The sequence below is a fragment of the Antechinus flavipes genome, chromosome 1 (genome assembly GCF_016432865.1).
Source record: "Antechinus flavipes isolate AdamAnt ecotype Samford, QLD, Australia chromosome 1, AdamAnt_v2, whole genome shotgun sequence".
Lineage (NCBI taxonomy): Eukaryota > Metazoa > Chordata > Mammalia > Dasyuromorphia > Dasyuridae > Antechinus > Antechinus flavipes.
The window spans coordinates 248,590,998-248,606,956 of NC_067398.1; positions in this window are offsets into that span (position 1 = coordinate 248,590,998).

Genomic DNA, 15,959 nt, shown 5'->3' on the forward strand with positions numbered 1-15,959 from the left:
TGGTCTGATCAAGTTATTCAATCTTTTAGCTCCCTTAGCAACTAATACCATGACATGAAAATTCTCTTCTATGTTGGTTTCTTATTAGCTTTAAATATTTTTCTCGTTGCAGAGCTTCTTGAAGTTCAGCCAATAGATGATACTTGGGATGGCTACACCTAATATTCTATAGGTCCAACACCAAATGCCTGATAGAAGGACAAACTGAAACTCACAATCTTTCTTCTCTTTTCTTCAGAGACATTACATCCAGGAAGCCTAGAGTGAAAATCTATGTTTTGAACCAATTGTAGAAACAGAGATGTAATCTCTGACTATATGACTGAAGGGCCAGATATATTACACATTAGAGGGATTTCAGTTCAAGGGGAATACTGGATAATTCTTAATGGAAATAAAGGATAACACATATGGGTCCAGTTTCCCCACTGTGTTATTTCCTTTTAAACAGGAAATTTCCTCACCTGATTAATCCTGAGCCTTACTTTTGAAACTCTGTGACTATATGATTGACTATCAGATATGACTCATACATGAAATTAAACAAAATTGAGGGAGTTTTTTTCCCTATTATGTATCATTTTAATTATGCTCTTCCTTTTCTTTTCATAGCAAATTTCTCTAATTAGGACAGGTGAGTAGCAGAAGTTTTGTAAGTACAATATTAAATGCATTAATTAATAGATTGATACTGGAACATCATGTGTGAGTTAATAAAACAGGATGCAAGTATGAAAAAATCTTACAATTTTAATCTGCATTTGTGGTCAAATTATAATATTGTATTGCTTTGTACTTTTGTTTCATGGTGCTTTTGTTTATGTTTAGATTTTCGTGGTTACCTTGTTGACAATTTTAAGAAAGCTCTTTGCAACAATCTTTGGATTTGACTGAATTTCTGATTGGTATAGCATAGTTCCTTCTAAGAAGCAGATAGGGGTAGTTTAGTTTCCCAGCCACATCGAGCTGGGTTCAAACAATACAATAAGATTTTCTTCCAGTTCCCACAATTGAATAAAGTTTTCTCAGAAAACATAACTTGGATTAGTCCTATAATTGAATAGAAATGGAACTGAACTAGATCCAGATTGTGACACAATATGGAGTCACTATGGTTTACACATTTCCCACAAATAACCACTTTCTGTCCTTATCCTCTCAATTCCTTCAATTTCCTTATTTCTTCCTTTTGATTTATGGAGGACTGAGCATCCCATTCCTCCGATGGGCTCCAATGTTCTAGAGGTCAAATTATAATATTTTTTCATATTCTCAGCTTTCTTAAAATTGTATATCTCAAGCAACCCATATGTCTTATCTGAAAACTGGCCTCATCCTGATCAGTCAATTATTATTACCATATTCTTTTGATTATTTAAGACAATTTGGAGTATGAGATTTCCTTCTCTGATGTCAGGGAATTGTACCTGTTCATTCTTCCCTTCCCAACTTGAAAAGTCACTAATCTTTTATCCAATTAGAAATCAGATTATTAATGCTGTATTGTTTCCTTTTAATTAATTGATATTTTTTATTATTTTTAATGTATAACAGTCTGTTTCCCAATATAATTGTGGTCCAGCTGAGGAAGGGGCTTGGTCCTAATTTGTTTGACGATTGTCATGCATTGATAAATAAATCAATATGCTCAGAAGATCAAAACTTTGTTTTCCTTCGTTATTTTATCTTTCCCCTGTCACAGACTCAAATAGAAAAAAAAAATCCAAGTGAATTAGGCTCCAGAGTGATTCAGTAAATGAATATATGAAATAGTATGAATGAGAATGAGTGATTGTTCACTATCATATCTACAATGTTAGTCAAAATTTACAACAGTACTGAATGTGGTAATGTAGTTTGGTGTGGATGGGCTATTTTTTTTTTAAACATTCTGCTACAAACCAATAAAGGAATTAAATAAAGCTTCATTATTTGTTGCAACTATATTGTACATCTGAATGACCAGGGCATAGTATTTTGCTATCTTAATTGCTGTTCTGTTGCATCTAGTTGAATTACAGATTGAGTCTTAATATAGTTCCCTTTAGTAGTTTGATTATGCTACAATCCACTTAACTCCTTTTTCCTTTTATAAATACTTGAGTGCAACTTAAGGTAGAACCTAAGCTCCAGATTTACACACCTTGAGTTCAATCTGTGGGGCTTCTCACAAATCACTCTTTTGGTTTGTATTCTCACCCAGCATTTTCTTTGGAAGTAACAGAATTTGACTTGTATGTAATTATTTACAGAAAATCTAAGAGTCCTCAGTTCCCAGGTAAGTATTTAGGCTAACAACATATTGATCATAAAACAAATTTAATTTAATCCAACAAAAATGCAAAACAGAAAAAACTTATTCTGAAATTCTGAGCATGATTAATTTATTATTACAGCATGAATTTACCTATAAATAGGATCTCAGCTTTTTCCCAAAGCTAAGAAGTATACAGTACTGTTTATAGTTTTGGGGAGTCTGGAAAATAGGAAAGCTAGCATCATAGATGAGAAAAAATATGACTGGATGGAAGTTAGTATGAGGTCTAGCAATAACCCCCTCCTTCCTTCTGTGACTAAAAAATGTTCATTGTTTGAGGCCAGCTGCTTCTGCAAAGACAAAGATAGCAAACCAGACTTCTTTGGATAATAAACCAGACATGCTTGAAGGATAGCTTGGTGGTATAAAGATACTAGACCAGACTCCCTGGTGTCCACCTGCTTCCTTCAAGGTTAACAGATTTCCCTGACAAACGAAAAGAACAGTGATTAACAGGAGAGCTGGATTTCTAAATTTAACTCACAACAGGCTTGCTAAATTTCAGAATTCAATTCTGAGACAGAATCACTCTAAATATTTCATCCCTAAACTTATAGTCAAAACAATTATTCTTTTTTTCCCCTATTTTCCTCAGACTTTATTGTTGAGGGTCTATCAGTAAGGGAAAGCATCTGGGATCAATAGAGTGTTGACCTCTTCTTCCTGCTATGAGTCTACTTTCATCTCCAGAATTATAGCAATGTACTCTAGTTGAACCCTCTTGAAAGTGCAAAGTATTTGAATTAATGGAGAACAAACCATTTCTCATGTTTTTCCCTTTAGACCAAATCCTTATGACCATGCCCCAAATCCATTGAATTCTGACATAAATAAGTTTCCGTTGATGACCATTAGCTCATTTAATTATTCATTATAGGAGTACTTGAAGTTTTATTTGAGAGCTTTAGTAAAGACTAAGATAGTGCTTACTTATATTACTCATAAAATAGTAGGGGTAGGGCTAGGTTAGATGATCTTTCAACTTAAACATTCTACATTTTCCTTTACTTCCTATTTCTAATTAAGAGTTTTCTTAGTTCTTCCTTTAAAATGTTTTTTTTTTTGGTAGTTGTTTCTTCATTATCATATCATTTGACACATTACGCTACTCCTGAAATATTATAATAGCATTTTTTCTAGTCTCTCTCTGGCTGGTCTACAGATCTGGGTGATATAGTGGATAAATGTATTGGATCTGGAGTTAGGAAGACTTAGTTAAAATCCAGAATAAGAAAGTTACAAGGTATGTAAACCTAGTCACATCACTTAACTTCTCTTTGCCTCCATTTCTTCATCTGAAAATGGAAATAAACAATAATACCTACCTTCCCAGAGATTTTAAAGTATAAAATGAGCTAATATTCATAAAACATTTTGCAAACCTTAAAGTGCTGTATAAATTATTATGATTAATCAAGTCCATTCTAACATAACCAAACATATTAATCTTCCTAAAAAAATCTCTTTTCAGTGTGCTTCTTCCCTGTTCAAAATCCTGTTATCTTTTTATTGTTTATGAATTATATGTCAAGCATTTAATTTTCTTACTCCAATTTACTCCATTACTTAATCTGGCTTCAAATGACCACTTATCTACCATTGAAAAGTGCTAAATATACACCTTCCTTAGTAGATGTTCAGTTTTATCATATATGGATCATAAATATGTGATTAAATGTACAAAGAGAGCCCATGAACTCCGTGACCACAGCCAGGGCAAGCCACTTCACTTTTCTGGGTCTCAGTTTCCTTATCTGTAAAAAAGGGTTAGGCTTCATGACCTCTGCTATAAACTAGAGTTTATTCTATGCTGCCTTAACCCTCATTTATTAATATTTGCCTCTACAACTCCCATCATTGAACTGAATGCCAGAGAATGGAAGAAACATAGTCAAGCAAATTGAATGCACACAATGTATGATTCTTTCACCACTATAAGTCCACCAACCCTCTGTCAAGAGGTGATTAACATGCTTCTTCTCAGGTCCTTCTGAGACATGGTTAATGTTTACTTTTATTAGAGTTCTTAAGTCTTTTGAAGTTATTTTTCTTGAAAATGTTGTTGTTTTATATGAATATTTTCCTGATCCTACTAACTTTACTGAGTCAGTTCACACTAACCCAAAGTCTCTGAAATAATCTTTCCTCATTTTTTTATAGTGCAATAATATTCCATTATATCTATATCCCATAACTTGTTCAACCATTGCCCAATTGATATGCACCTGCCTTAGATTCTGTTCTTTGATTATCTCCCTTATCTTGTAATTCCCTCTTCATTCTCAAGAAATTCGTTTTGCTTGTGACTATTATAGTATTATACTCCCTTTTAAAGCTGTCCCTATACCCTATCTCTACTTATTTCTTGAGTTTGATGTATTTCTCTATCAAGCTCTTTATCACTGTATATGTCCAAGACTCTCTTGTCCTTTCTTCACATTTGTATATTCTTCTCACAATCCCAATTATGAGAAATAGCAAATTCTAACCCTTTGTTCCTTCTTTCTTTACTGATATATTCTTCCTTACTGTCCCTTTTCATCCCATCTTCAGAATCAATATGAGGATCTTCAAACAAGATAATTCCCCCAAAAGAGTCAGATTGTTCAGCTCACATACTCACATCCACAAAAAACCCCTGAAACTCTCACCATACTGAATAATTATCAAGAAATCCAATGAAAACTACTAGAAGTGACTTCTTCATCAAGATCTGTATACACACACACACACACACACACACACACACACCAGAACAGAATCAAATCACCCTCAGACCTTCAGTTTTTCTTATTCAACTCCCTGAATGCCCTCTGAAAATATTAAGACTCTAATGGGATACTTATTTTTTCTCCTTTTCCTGTAATGTTAGCACTACATCATCATAAAGATCTTTTCAATTGCCCAAATGCATGTACCTATCAAGGTTTTGTGTTTGTATTTCAAAGTTCCTACTTTGCTCTTATCTTTTTAATCAGAATTTCTTGAAAGCTTAAGAAAAGTTCATTAAAAGTGGATATTTTCCTCCTGTGGTATTTTTATTCAGCTTTAAGGGGTAAGTTATTTTTGTTGTTAAGCCTGTAGTTTGCCTTTGGTAACATTATATTTGAAGATCTCTTCTTGTTTATTCTTGAAGATGCCAACTCTTATGTAATCCTGAATGTGGATCCTTGATTCTTAGACTTTTTTCTGATGCTTGTGGCATTTTTTCTTTGATGTGAGAGCTCTGGATTTTGGTAATGATGTTCCTGGGATTTTTTCTCATGTTTTTTTTTCCTCAGAAGATGATCAGTAGGTACTTTTTATTTTTCCTTTAGTTCCTACAGATGCAGGCAGTTTGAAAGGAACTTCTTGAAATATAATGTTTAAGCTTTTTAAAAAAAATCATGTTATTCAGAGAGTCTTTTTCAATGATCATTCTTCTTTTTGATATTAGATAGTTTATATTTTTTCCTATGCTCCAATCTTTTAATTACTCTAATGTACCTTGCTATCCCATGGAGGCATTGGTTTCTGGTTTCCTTTAGTTTTCAGGGATTCCTTATAATTCCTATGAAATTTAGCATTTTTTAAAACTATTTATTTACCTCTAATTTTTCCTCTGAAGATTTTATTTCATTTTTTTTTTATATCTTGTTTTATTTTTTTCCCTAGCTATTCATGCAATCCTTGGGGAAAATCCTTTTTTTTTCCCTTTTGAATCTCTGCTTGCAGATATAATCTTTTTAATTTAAGTGGGTTTTTTGATGCTGGTTAATGTCTTTTTTTTTGGGGGGGTTATTCATATCGGTAGTTTTAGTTTCTAAACTTGATATTTGGGTCAGGACTAAGAGTCAACTCTTTATTTTCTGAAGCTTTTAGGTGGAGGTGGTCTTTCTTGGTCTCAGCCTAGGACTTCACATGAGTTCCTGCACTGACCTCTACCTTCTCTAACATGTTAATTTCTCATGAATACTTGACACTCATGACCAGAGCCGTTTATGGTTTCTCAGATCAGAATTGTAGATACCTAGGACTGGGCTTTTGGATTATTTTAGTCTCTACTCTGGAGCTCTCTGTCCATTGTGGGACTTTCTTAGAGGGTAGGACTTGTTACCTCTGTTACATGTGTATTCTGCCTTATCTCCACCTATGCTATGCCAGTTTGTTTGCTTGCACTTGCCTTGACTTTGCTATAGGCCCCATTTGTTATTGCCCTTAGGCTTCTGGATGATGATAGTGATGTGAATGTGTGAGCATGTGTATGTAATACAGATCTTGGTTTGAAGAAGTTACTTCCAGTAGTTTTCAATGGATTTCTTGATAATTATCCAGTATGGGGAAATTTCAGGTTTTTGTGGACATGAATATTGGATATCTGGACAATATGACTCTTTGGGGAATCATCTTGTTTGAAGATCCTCATATCATATGTCAAAGGTTGCTAAACCTAAAACGAGTCTTTAAAATCTGCTCAACTCAATACGAATTTAGAAAATGCCCATGATGTGTCAGGTATAGTTTTAAACTATAAAGATTCAAAGAAGGATAAAACCTTCTATAAGAATTAAATCTTGCTCTAAAAGCGCTCATAGTCTAATGAGAGATACATTATTCAAATGCCTACGTACTCTCCCTCTCTGTCTCTTTTTCTCTGTCTCTCTGTCTCTGTCTCTCTCACACTAACACACACACACACACACACACACACAAACACATAATAAATTGGAAATGTGAGAGAGAAAGCATTAGTATTAAGGGAGAGGGGGTATGGTTTTTTACAAAAGATGAAATTTTAGTTGGGACTTGAAATTCAGGAAAGCTAGAAAGTGGATATGAAGGAGAAGAGAATTCTAGAGATGGAGCACATCCAGTAAAAATGTAGAGTTAATAGATGCAGTTAAGTATTATGTGAGGAAAAAAAGGAAACCAGTGTCACTGAATCCCAGAGGAGAGTAAGATTTAAGAAAACTGGAAAAGATGTAATACGGATACATTGGAGTTTATTGAATGAGGAACAGGGAAGGTGATGTTATTAGACCTGAGTTTTAGAAAGATTGCTTTGACAGCTAAGTGGAGAATGAACTAGAATGGGAATAGATTTAAACCTTGGAGAGTAATTAAAAAGTTATTATTGTTATAGTATAGTTGTGATATGATGATGAGAGCCTGTTCCAATGTGATTGGAGAAGAAAAGAGGAGAAAAAATATATGACAGATTTGAAGATAAAATCAGTAGGCCATGGCAACTGATTTGATATGGGGGATGAGAGTGTGAGTTTTTGAGGATGACATTTAGTTTGTGGGACTGAATGAATGTGAGAGTGGTGTTATCCTCAATAGCAATAGGGAAAATAGGAAAAGTGGAGTTTTTTTTGGGGGGGACATATGAGTTCAGTTTTAGACATGTTGAATTTAAGATGTCTTTGGGATATCTAATTTATATCTATAATAGGCAATTAGATATCTGAGAGTCCAGGAGAGAGAATAGGGTTGAATATGTCGATTTTATAATCATCTGCATAGAGATGACAATTGAATCCATGGTAGCTGATGAAATTACCAAGTGAAATAGTACAGAGGGAGAATAGAATCTAGGCAGAACCTTGGGATCATGAAGATAGCAGAGGAAACTCAGTAAGAGCAAGAGTGGGCAGACAGAGCAGGGGGTGAATCAGAAAGAATGATGTCATGAAAATCTGAAGACAGGAAAGTATTCAGAAGAAGAAGGTGATAAACAATGCTGCTCTCAGGATGCTGATATAACAAGAAAGATGAGAATTGAGAAAAAGCCATTGGATTCCACAACTAAAAGATCATTTGTAACTTTGGAAAGGATTGTTTCAGTTGGATAACAAAATGGGAAGCCAGACTATACAGAATTAAGATGAATACGAGGAAAAGAGATAGAGGCTCTAATTGTAGCTGATTTCCTCAAGGAGCTTAAATATAAAAAAAAATGAAAGCTAGAGGGGATGGAAAGATAAAGTGAAGATTTTGAGAGGATGGGAGAGACATCATTATATTAGTAGGTAAAAGGGAAACTGTCTTTAGATAGGGAAGGATTGAATATAAGTTGAGAGATTGCGATAATAAAGGAAGTATTCTTTTGAAGAAGTTGAGATGAAATGGTATCATTTGTGCATGTGGAATGGTTTGTTTGGATAAGAAGCAAGGTCATCTCTTTATATGACACAGGGGTAAAGGAGGAGATAGTTGAGGAGGACATTTGAATAGTGTGAGATGAGGAGAAGGGAAACTTTAGTGAATGACCTCAATTTTTTTTCCAGGGAAATATGAAGCAAATTACTCAATTAAAAGGGTTGGGGAGGAGAGATGATAGGAGATTTGAGAAGGGATAAAATATTTGGAAAAGCTGCTGTGGTAAGCAGGATAATGAATGGATTAGGGAGGTTTAAAAGAATTGCTTTCAGGAAGGCCCAGATGAGATTGTTTAACATAAATTTGTGTGGATTCAGCATATTTTTATTTTTTCTAAATTTGTTTAATAGTGTTTGAGTAAGGTGTAAGGAAAAGAATAGTGGGAATAATCACAGGCTAAGGCTTGTTCAGGTAAAATTGGGGTAGGATAAGGGGGCAAAGGACTTGAAGAAAGAGGAGAGTGTAGAGTTGAATTGTTTCACCAAAGGATTAAGATAGGAAAGGCAGGAGAGTGGGTAAGAGTCAGTGGTGATGGCATGGGAGAGAACTGACAGGGAGAGGTACTGGAGGCCAAAGTAAGGATGAGGAATGGTATTACAAAGTAAAGGGAGGAGTGGAATGTCAACAGATTGTGATAAGATAATGGAATTTCAGAGTTCATGAATGTGGAAGTGGTGAATTTGTGGCTTATGTGAGATCAAGGTAAGATCACTGATGTATGTTATGAGGTGTAATAGAAGAGTAAGTCATGGGAAATGAGTAAGCTGAAGAACTCGAAGGTTAAGGTACTTGAGGGAGTATCAGTATGCATGCTGAAGTTCTCTAATATGAGGGCAAGAGTTGGTGAATAAGACTGAACCAGGTACTGAATTCATTGGGGAAAGGAGAATGCATAAGAGCTTGAAAAAGGGGCTGCTCAAACAAGTTGGAAAAGAACTCTCTTTTTAGAGACTATGATATATTGTTGTTGTTTGGTCATTTCAATTTGGTTTGACTCTTCATTATCCATCCCATTTGAGGTTTTCACAGCAGAGATACCAGAGTAGCTTGACATTTCCTTCTCCAGCTCATTTTACAGATGAGGAAACTGAGGCAAACAGATTAAGTGACTTACCCAGGGTCAAATAAAATGTTGTTTCTATCATGAGTAAATCAACATTCATTTATTAAATGCCTAGTGTGAAGCAGGCATCATACTAGAAAGTAGGGAAATATAGAATAAATCAATCTCTGCACTTATGGCTTATTTTTAAGGAGGAGAAAAGTATGTACATAAGTATAAGGAAAAGAAACAGTTAAATACAAAGCAGTTTGGGAGGGAGGGTAATACAGCATGCGGGAGGCAAGGAAGGTTTTGTGTAGAAGGTGGTGCTTAAGCTGCTTCTTAAAGAAAGAATTTGCTTTTAACTTTAAATTTCATTTTCATTTCAAGACATTTCAATGTCTTCATTAAATATTAATATTCAATCATCAATAAGAAATCATATTCAATAAATATTATATTATCACCAAATTTGTTATCACCAAATTAAGTAATTTTTGTATGATTTGTGTTTATCCACAAATTTGTGTGTGTAATGAGCATTTTATTATTTTTGTCTCTTTGTTTCAAATGTTCCGGTTATGGCTTTTAGAATGTTTTAGCCAATGGGAGGCACCCATATCATTATGATTTTTCCCATTTCTTGGAAGTCCTTCTATGGTGCTTTTAAATGCTCCCTTCCCCTTTCTCACTAACCCTGTGCCTTTTTACCCTGTTTATTTATTTATTTTTTACTATATTTTCAATCAAGTAGAACAGTTTAGTGGTTAGAATCAGCTTTGTGGTCAAGAATATCCAGGTACAAGTTCTATTTCTGGAGAATACTGGCTGACTGATTCATTTGAGTAAGTAAGTCACCCAACTTTTCAATGGCCCAAGTAATTTTCTAACACTGTAAATTAGAAAGAAGATGCTACCCCTTCACCGGTAGATGTAGTTTCCTTTTCTTTCTTAGTATAGGGGACATGCAAAACTCTGATCTAGAAAAACTCTGACCTAAATTATGAAAAATTACTAACATAAACGTTTTCTAAAATCACTGAATTAAGTATGTTTAGACTTGCAGCCTTACAGAAGGAATCCTTGCCCCCAAAGCTATTCCTTGACCCCACAAACCAAATTAAACATTAGTATGTTTGGACTTGCTGAGTCCATTGAAGGAACACTTACCCTGTAAATTGCTCTTTGAACCCAGGTAACTAAGTTGCTGTTTTGACTGTTTTTAACAGATCCCGTGGCTAGGCTATTGTCTGAAAAAGATTCTGTTTTTAGCAGGGCTTAAGGTCAAAATGTTGGTATAAAAGCTTTCCTGCCTCTGCCCCTAATTTTTAATTAGTTGCCCATGCTATTTGGTCTGCCCTCTTTGGTGAAATAAAGCTTTGACTTAAAGAAAATCCAGTGTGAGTGTTCTCACTCTTGACTCACAATCAAATATTCTCCCACATATTAGAAAGGATTTTAATTTTAAAAAATTAACTTTATTTTATTTTCAGTTCCAGATTCTGTTTTCTCTGTCTGTCTCTGTCTCTGTCTCTGTCTTTCTCTTTCTGTCTTCTACCCACCCTTAGAGAAGGCAAAACTACAAAATCCATTATAAATACGAAGCCATGTAAAACAGATTTTTACATTAGCCATTAGGGGAATTTTCTGAAATGGGAGTTCTAAATACTGATGAATCCCAGTCATTACTTCTCTCAATTGAATATACTATTTAAAAAAGTATAGCATGTCTGTAATTTGATCCAAATATCTAGAATTTTCTTTAATTTTAACATTTTAGGCAAGTCTCTAAGAGTTAGTGCAGAGACATTTATGTTTGAGATTAGTTTGGGTTCATATTCTGGACTAACTGAGTTCATTTGATCAAAATCTAAGCATACAATTCATCTGACTAGTTGAATGAATTGTTCATTATTTGGCAAGGCTAGTCCTAGTTATACCTTATGTTTACATTTTCATCAAATGGTGACATGGCTTTACTACCAACATAATCAATGTCATTACTAGCAGTGAACTTGCCATTATAGCAAATGGCACTCAGCGTTTTATTTCCTCCCTGTGACTGCCATTATTGTCATCCATGGTGCTCCCATTCCCTTCAGCTCCCAGGGTTTGCAACAATGAAATTGATTTGAACTCCCCTCTTTTCTTTGCTCCCCACATGAATTTCATTAGCAGATCTTGCCTGCTCTTTTCCTTTACTGACTTTCAGATGTGCCCCTTCCTTTCTGATTCAATAGCCACCTTTAACCCACACCTGGACAAATGTTTCAGTATCTTAATGGCTTTCCTGGCTTCCATTCAATCCTCTCTCCAGTGCATTTATCATTATCTACAAAATGGTTTATTTCAAACATCACTTTCACTATGTCAGTCTTTTACCTAGCAGATCAAATCATATTACACAGTTTAGCATTCTTGGTTATCTACCGATGCAAGACAAGCATTTATTGATTTTTCAATAGTATTTTATTTTTTCAAATACATATAAAGTTTTCAACATTCATTTTTGTAAAACTTTATGTTCTAAATTTTTCTCCCTCTTTCTTTTACCTCATCCTTCTCCAAGACAGCAAGCAATCTAATATAAATTAAATATGTGCCATTTTAAAAAATATATTTCCATATTTGTTATGTGTGTAAAAAAAATCAAATCAAAAGGGAAAAAATCAGGAGAAAGAAAAACAAACAATAATAACAAAAAAGGTGAAAACACCATGTTTTGATCCACATTCAGTCTCCATAGTTCTCTCTCTGGATACAGATGATATTTTCCATTCCAAGTCTATTGGAATTGCCTAAGGCAAGAATGTATTAAGCACTTATTATGGGCCAGGCACAGAAACAGAAGCAGGTGAAATATAGATTGGTCTGCTTGGTTTCTTCCCTAAAAATGGAGGCCCTAGGAAGAATTCATTATTGGGAGAATAAGACTAGCATGGTGGAGATATGTTCCAAGGTGAGAAATCTTCAGGAAATGGCTGAATATTTCTGGATAAGAGGCCCCAGGTAATCAGGAAGATCTCAAGGAGAAATTCACAACAGAGATCAGAAATTCAGAAGCGGAAGCAGGAGTAGGAAGGGAATGCCAATTTGCCCCCACTTCTTTGTGACCTTCCTGCTATGACTTTCCTAATACCATTCTTTTTTGTCCTCTCATTTTATTATGACTAATTCCTAACCTCTCTGATTTTGGTCATATAATTTCTACATGTAGAATGCCCAATTTCTTGTCCTCAATCTCCTTCTGGGTTTCCTTACCATTATCCCTTCATCTATCCATCCCCAAAGAAAAGCTGTATTTATATATATTTATATAGCTGATATATCATTCACCTGAGACAAGATACCCGGTATATGTGATATCCCTACCCCAAACTAGGGAAAGCAGCTTTATGTGCTCTCATGATTGTCTTCCATGTCTTTCCAAATGCAATATGATGAATATTAACCACTGCTTCTTACTATAAACTCTTCCCCCCTTACTGCATTGGGACTTTATTTAGCCACAAAATACCAGATTATCACTGAGGCACCATTTGCTTGCCACCCAAAAATGATATCATTGTTATTCCTGTTATAAAGTATGGATAAATAGTCTAAGAGAAATGATTCTTAATAATCAATGCTTTAGGTAGATCCAGATTCCCCTCCCCCCATCTTTTTTTCTCTCCTGATTTTAAAAGTTCAGTCTTTAGAAGGGCATTGCAGATAATGAAATTGAACTAACATTGGGTTTTGTTTTCTCCATAATTGTTAACCAAAATTGATTGCCTCTCTGGAGAACACACCTCTTCAAAAAGAAAATATAAGACATGAGCCTGCCTCATCATGATTGTCTTTGGTATAAGATAGAAGGCCAAATAGCCATCCTTTTATTAAAATGCTGGCAGTATCAATAAAATGATTAAATTGCTCAGAAATTATGTCTCTCCAATCCTTTTAAATGCCAGAAGTCTATGAGGGCAAGAAGCAAGAAACTATTGTCAGTACCCAAAGGGATGTTATATTCTTAGAAAAGAAGAATTAGACTAGGTTTCATGTCTGAAGTTCCTAAATTAGCCCTTACATTTCTGAAAAGACTACATTGAGAGGAATATGAGTTAGAGAGCCAGGTGTTTTTATTTTGTGGCACAGAAATCCTACTCTTGGGAATCCATTGACCTAAGTGGCTTTCCCAGTTGGACTGTATGCTCTTGTGCATTGGTGTTCTGGAAGAATATCTAATGCAGTGTGCTCACCAGCCATTGATTAGTCATTAGCAAGTTCCTACTAAAGACAAGATAATATAATATTTTAACTGCTCATATTTAAGTTTCTTACAAAAAGGTGTATTTGCAGCTCATCTTGTACATTAATAGAGACATCTTTGTTACTTTGGCTTCTTATGATAGATCTTAGCATAGTGCGGCTCAGCAAATAATTTTATATTTTAGCCATAACAAATATGTAAGTGAATAATGATAATGTTGAACATTTATATAGTATTTTTCCATGTACCAGACACTCTACTAAGCACTGTATAATTATTTCTTATTTGATCCTCATAACCCTAGGAGGGAGATGCTATTATCCCCATTTTACAGATGAGGAAGCTGAGATTAAGTGACTTGCTAAAGGTTACACATTAGTAAGTGTCTGAGACTGAATTAAAACTCAGGTTTTGTCCTACTGAAAGTAATTTCAGAGGGAAGGCATCAAGTTTCAGGGTAGGTTGAGGGGAGGGGAGATATAGGGATTAGACAAGAAAGTGGGATTTAAAAAGAGTCTTGAGAAGAAGGCTGGGAAAGCTAGGAGGCAGAGGGGAGACCATTTTAGGCATGGTGACAGCTGGTAAATAGGCATGGAATCTGGAGTGTTGAATGTGAGGAATTGCAAGTAGACCAGTGTCAGCAGATTGTAGGTTATATGGAGGGAATAAAATGTAACAAGACTAAAAAGACAGGAAGGGACCAACTTGTAAGGATTTTAAAAGCCAAACAAATGGTTTTATATTTAATTCTGAAGGTAGAGAACCACTGGAATTTATTGAGTCGGGAAATGATGGCACTTTAGTCAACTGTGATTCTGACCCCAGTGTACTCCATTAAAAATTAATCTTCAGAGTTCCCAGAGATGATTGACAGGATTAGCCAGGCAAATCTATATCCCCCTGGCAATATCTAGCCTTCAAGGGGATTCTGGGAAGGGGAAGGAGGCAAGGAAGTGTTTTATTCTAGGTTAAAGGTGTCAAATTTGTGGTTCTATGTCTTGGCTGTTTTTGTTCAGTTGTGTCCAACTCTTTATGAACCCATTTGAGGTCTTCTTGGAAAAGATACTGCAGTCATTTGGTATTTCCTTTTCCAGCTCATTTTACAGATGAGGAAACTAAGGCAAAAAGGGTCAAGTGATCTGCCCAGGTTTATACAGCTAGTAAGTGTCTGAGGCTGAATTTGAACTCAGATCTTCCTAACCTCAGGTTCAGCTAAATATCCATTGCACCATTTAGCTGTCCATGCCCTTAGTGGGGTTAAACCAGATTAAAATGTAAGTGGGAAACATTTAACAAAATAAGAAAAAATACAATAAAGCAGGTAACATTACTACTTTAAAACTAAGTGGTCCTATGGTTCTTATGAGAGCCTGGTTTCTATTTGAGTTTGACACTATTATTTTAGTAATATTTGATATTGTCAATTGTTCACATTAATTTCCTAAATTGAATTAAAATCCAGGTGAATTAAAGAATAAATCAGAGTAAATATTTTTAGTATACCAGTCTACCTAGGCTGACATTAATGAACTACTATCTGGTCTGCTGCCCACTGAGTAATAGATAGCACTGTGAATAATTGCTAATTGATTATATACCACATCGCCAGAGGACCAATCTTCTGGATATGTACCAATGGCTTCTTAATGCTTTTCTTAAGGTAAGTCCTTCTGCATTGATTGAGGTTGAATTGATACCTAAAAATAGAAGTCAGTCAAATATCCTTCTAATGATCACAGCAAACCAATTGGCATTCTCAAAAACAAAAATTAAAAAAAAATCCTATTGCATTAATCCCACAGTATTACAAAACAAAACAAAATATCCAACCAGCCAATCAGCCAACCAACCCCATTCCCCTTCCCCCAAACAAAGGAAAACATTTAAATATGAAAAATCAATGGATGTATGGGGGGGGGGTGACAAAGTCAAAGGATTTACTGTTATAAAACTTCCTTTCAAAAGAATGCTATAAGAGCAAAGGTTCTTAACCTGATGCCATAAACATTTTTCCTAATATTTTGATAACTATTTCAAAATAATTGGATTCTTTTGCAATCTTATGTACTTTTTTTTAAAAAAAAGATACTCTGAGAAGTATCCAAAAGCTTTAGCAGACTGCCAAAAGATACAATGACAAAAAACAAGTTAAAAACCTTTTGAATTAGAGAGTATAAAGCAAAGCCCATTGATGAGATCAGTATATC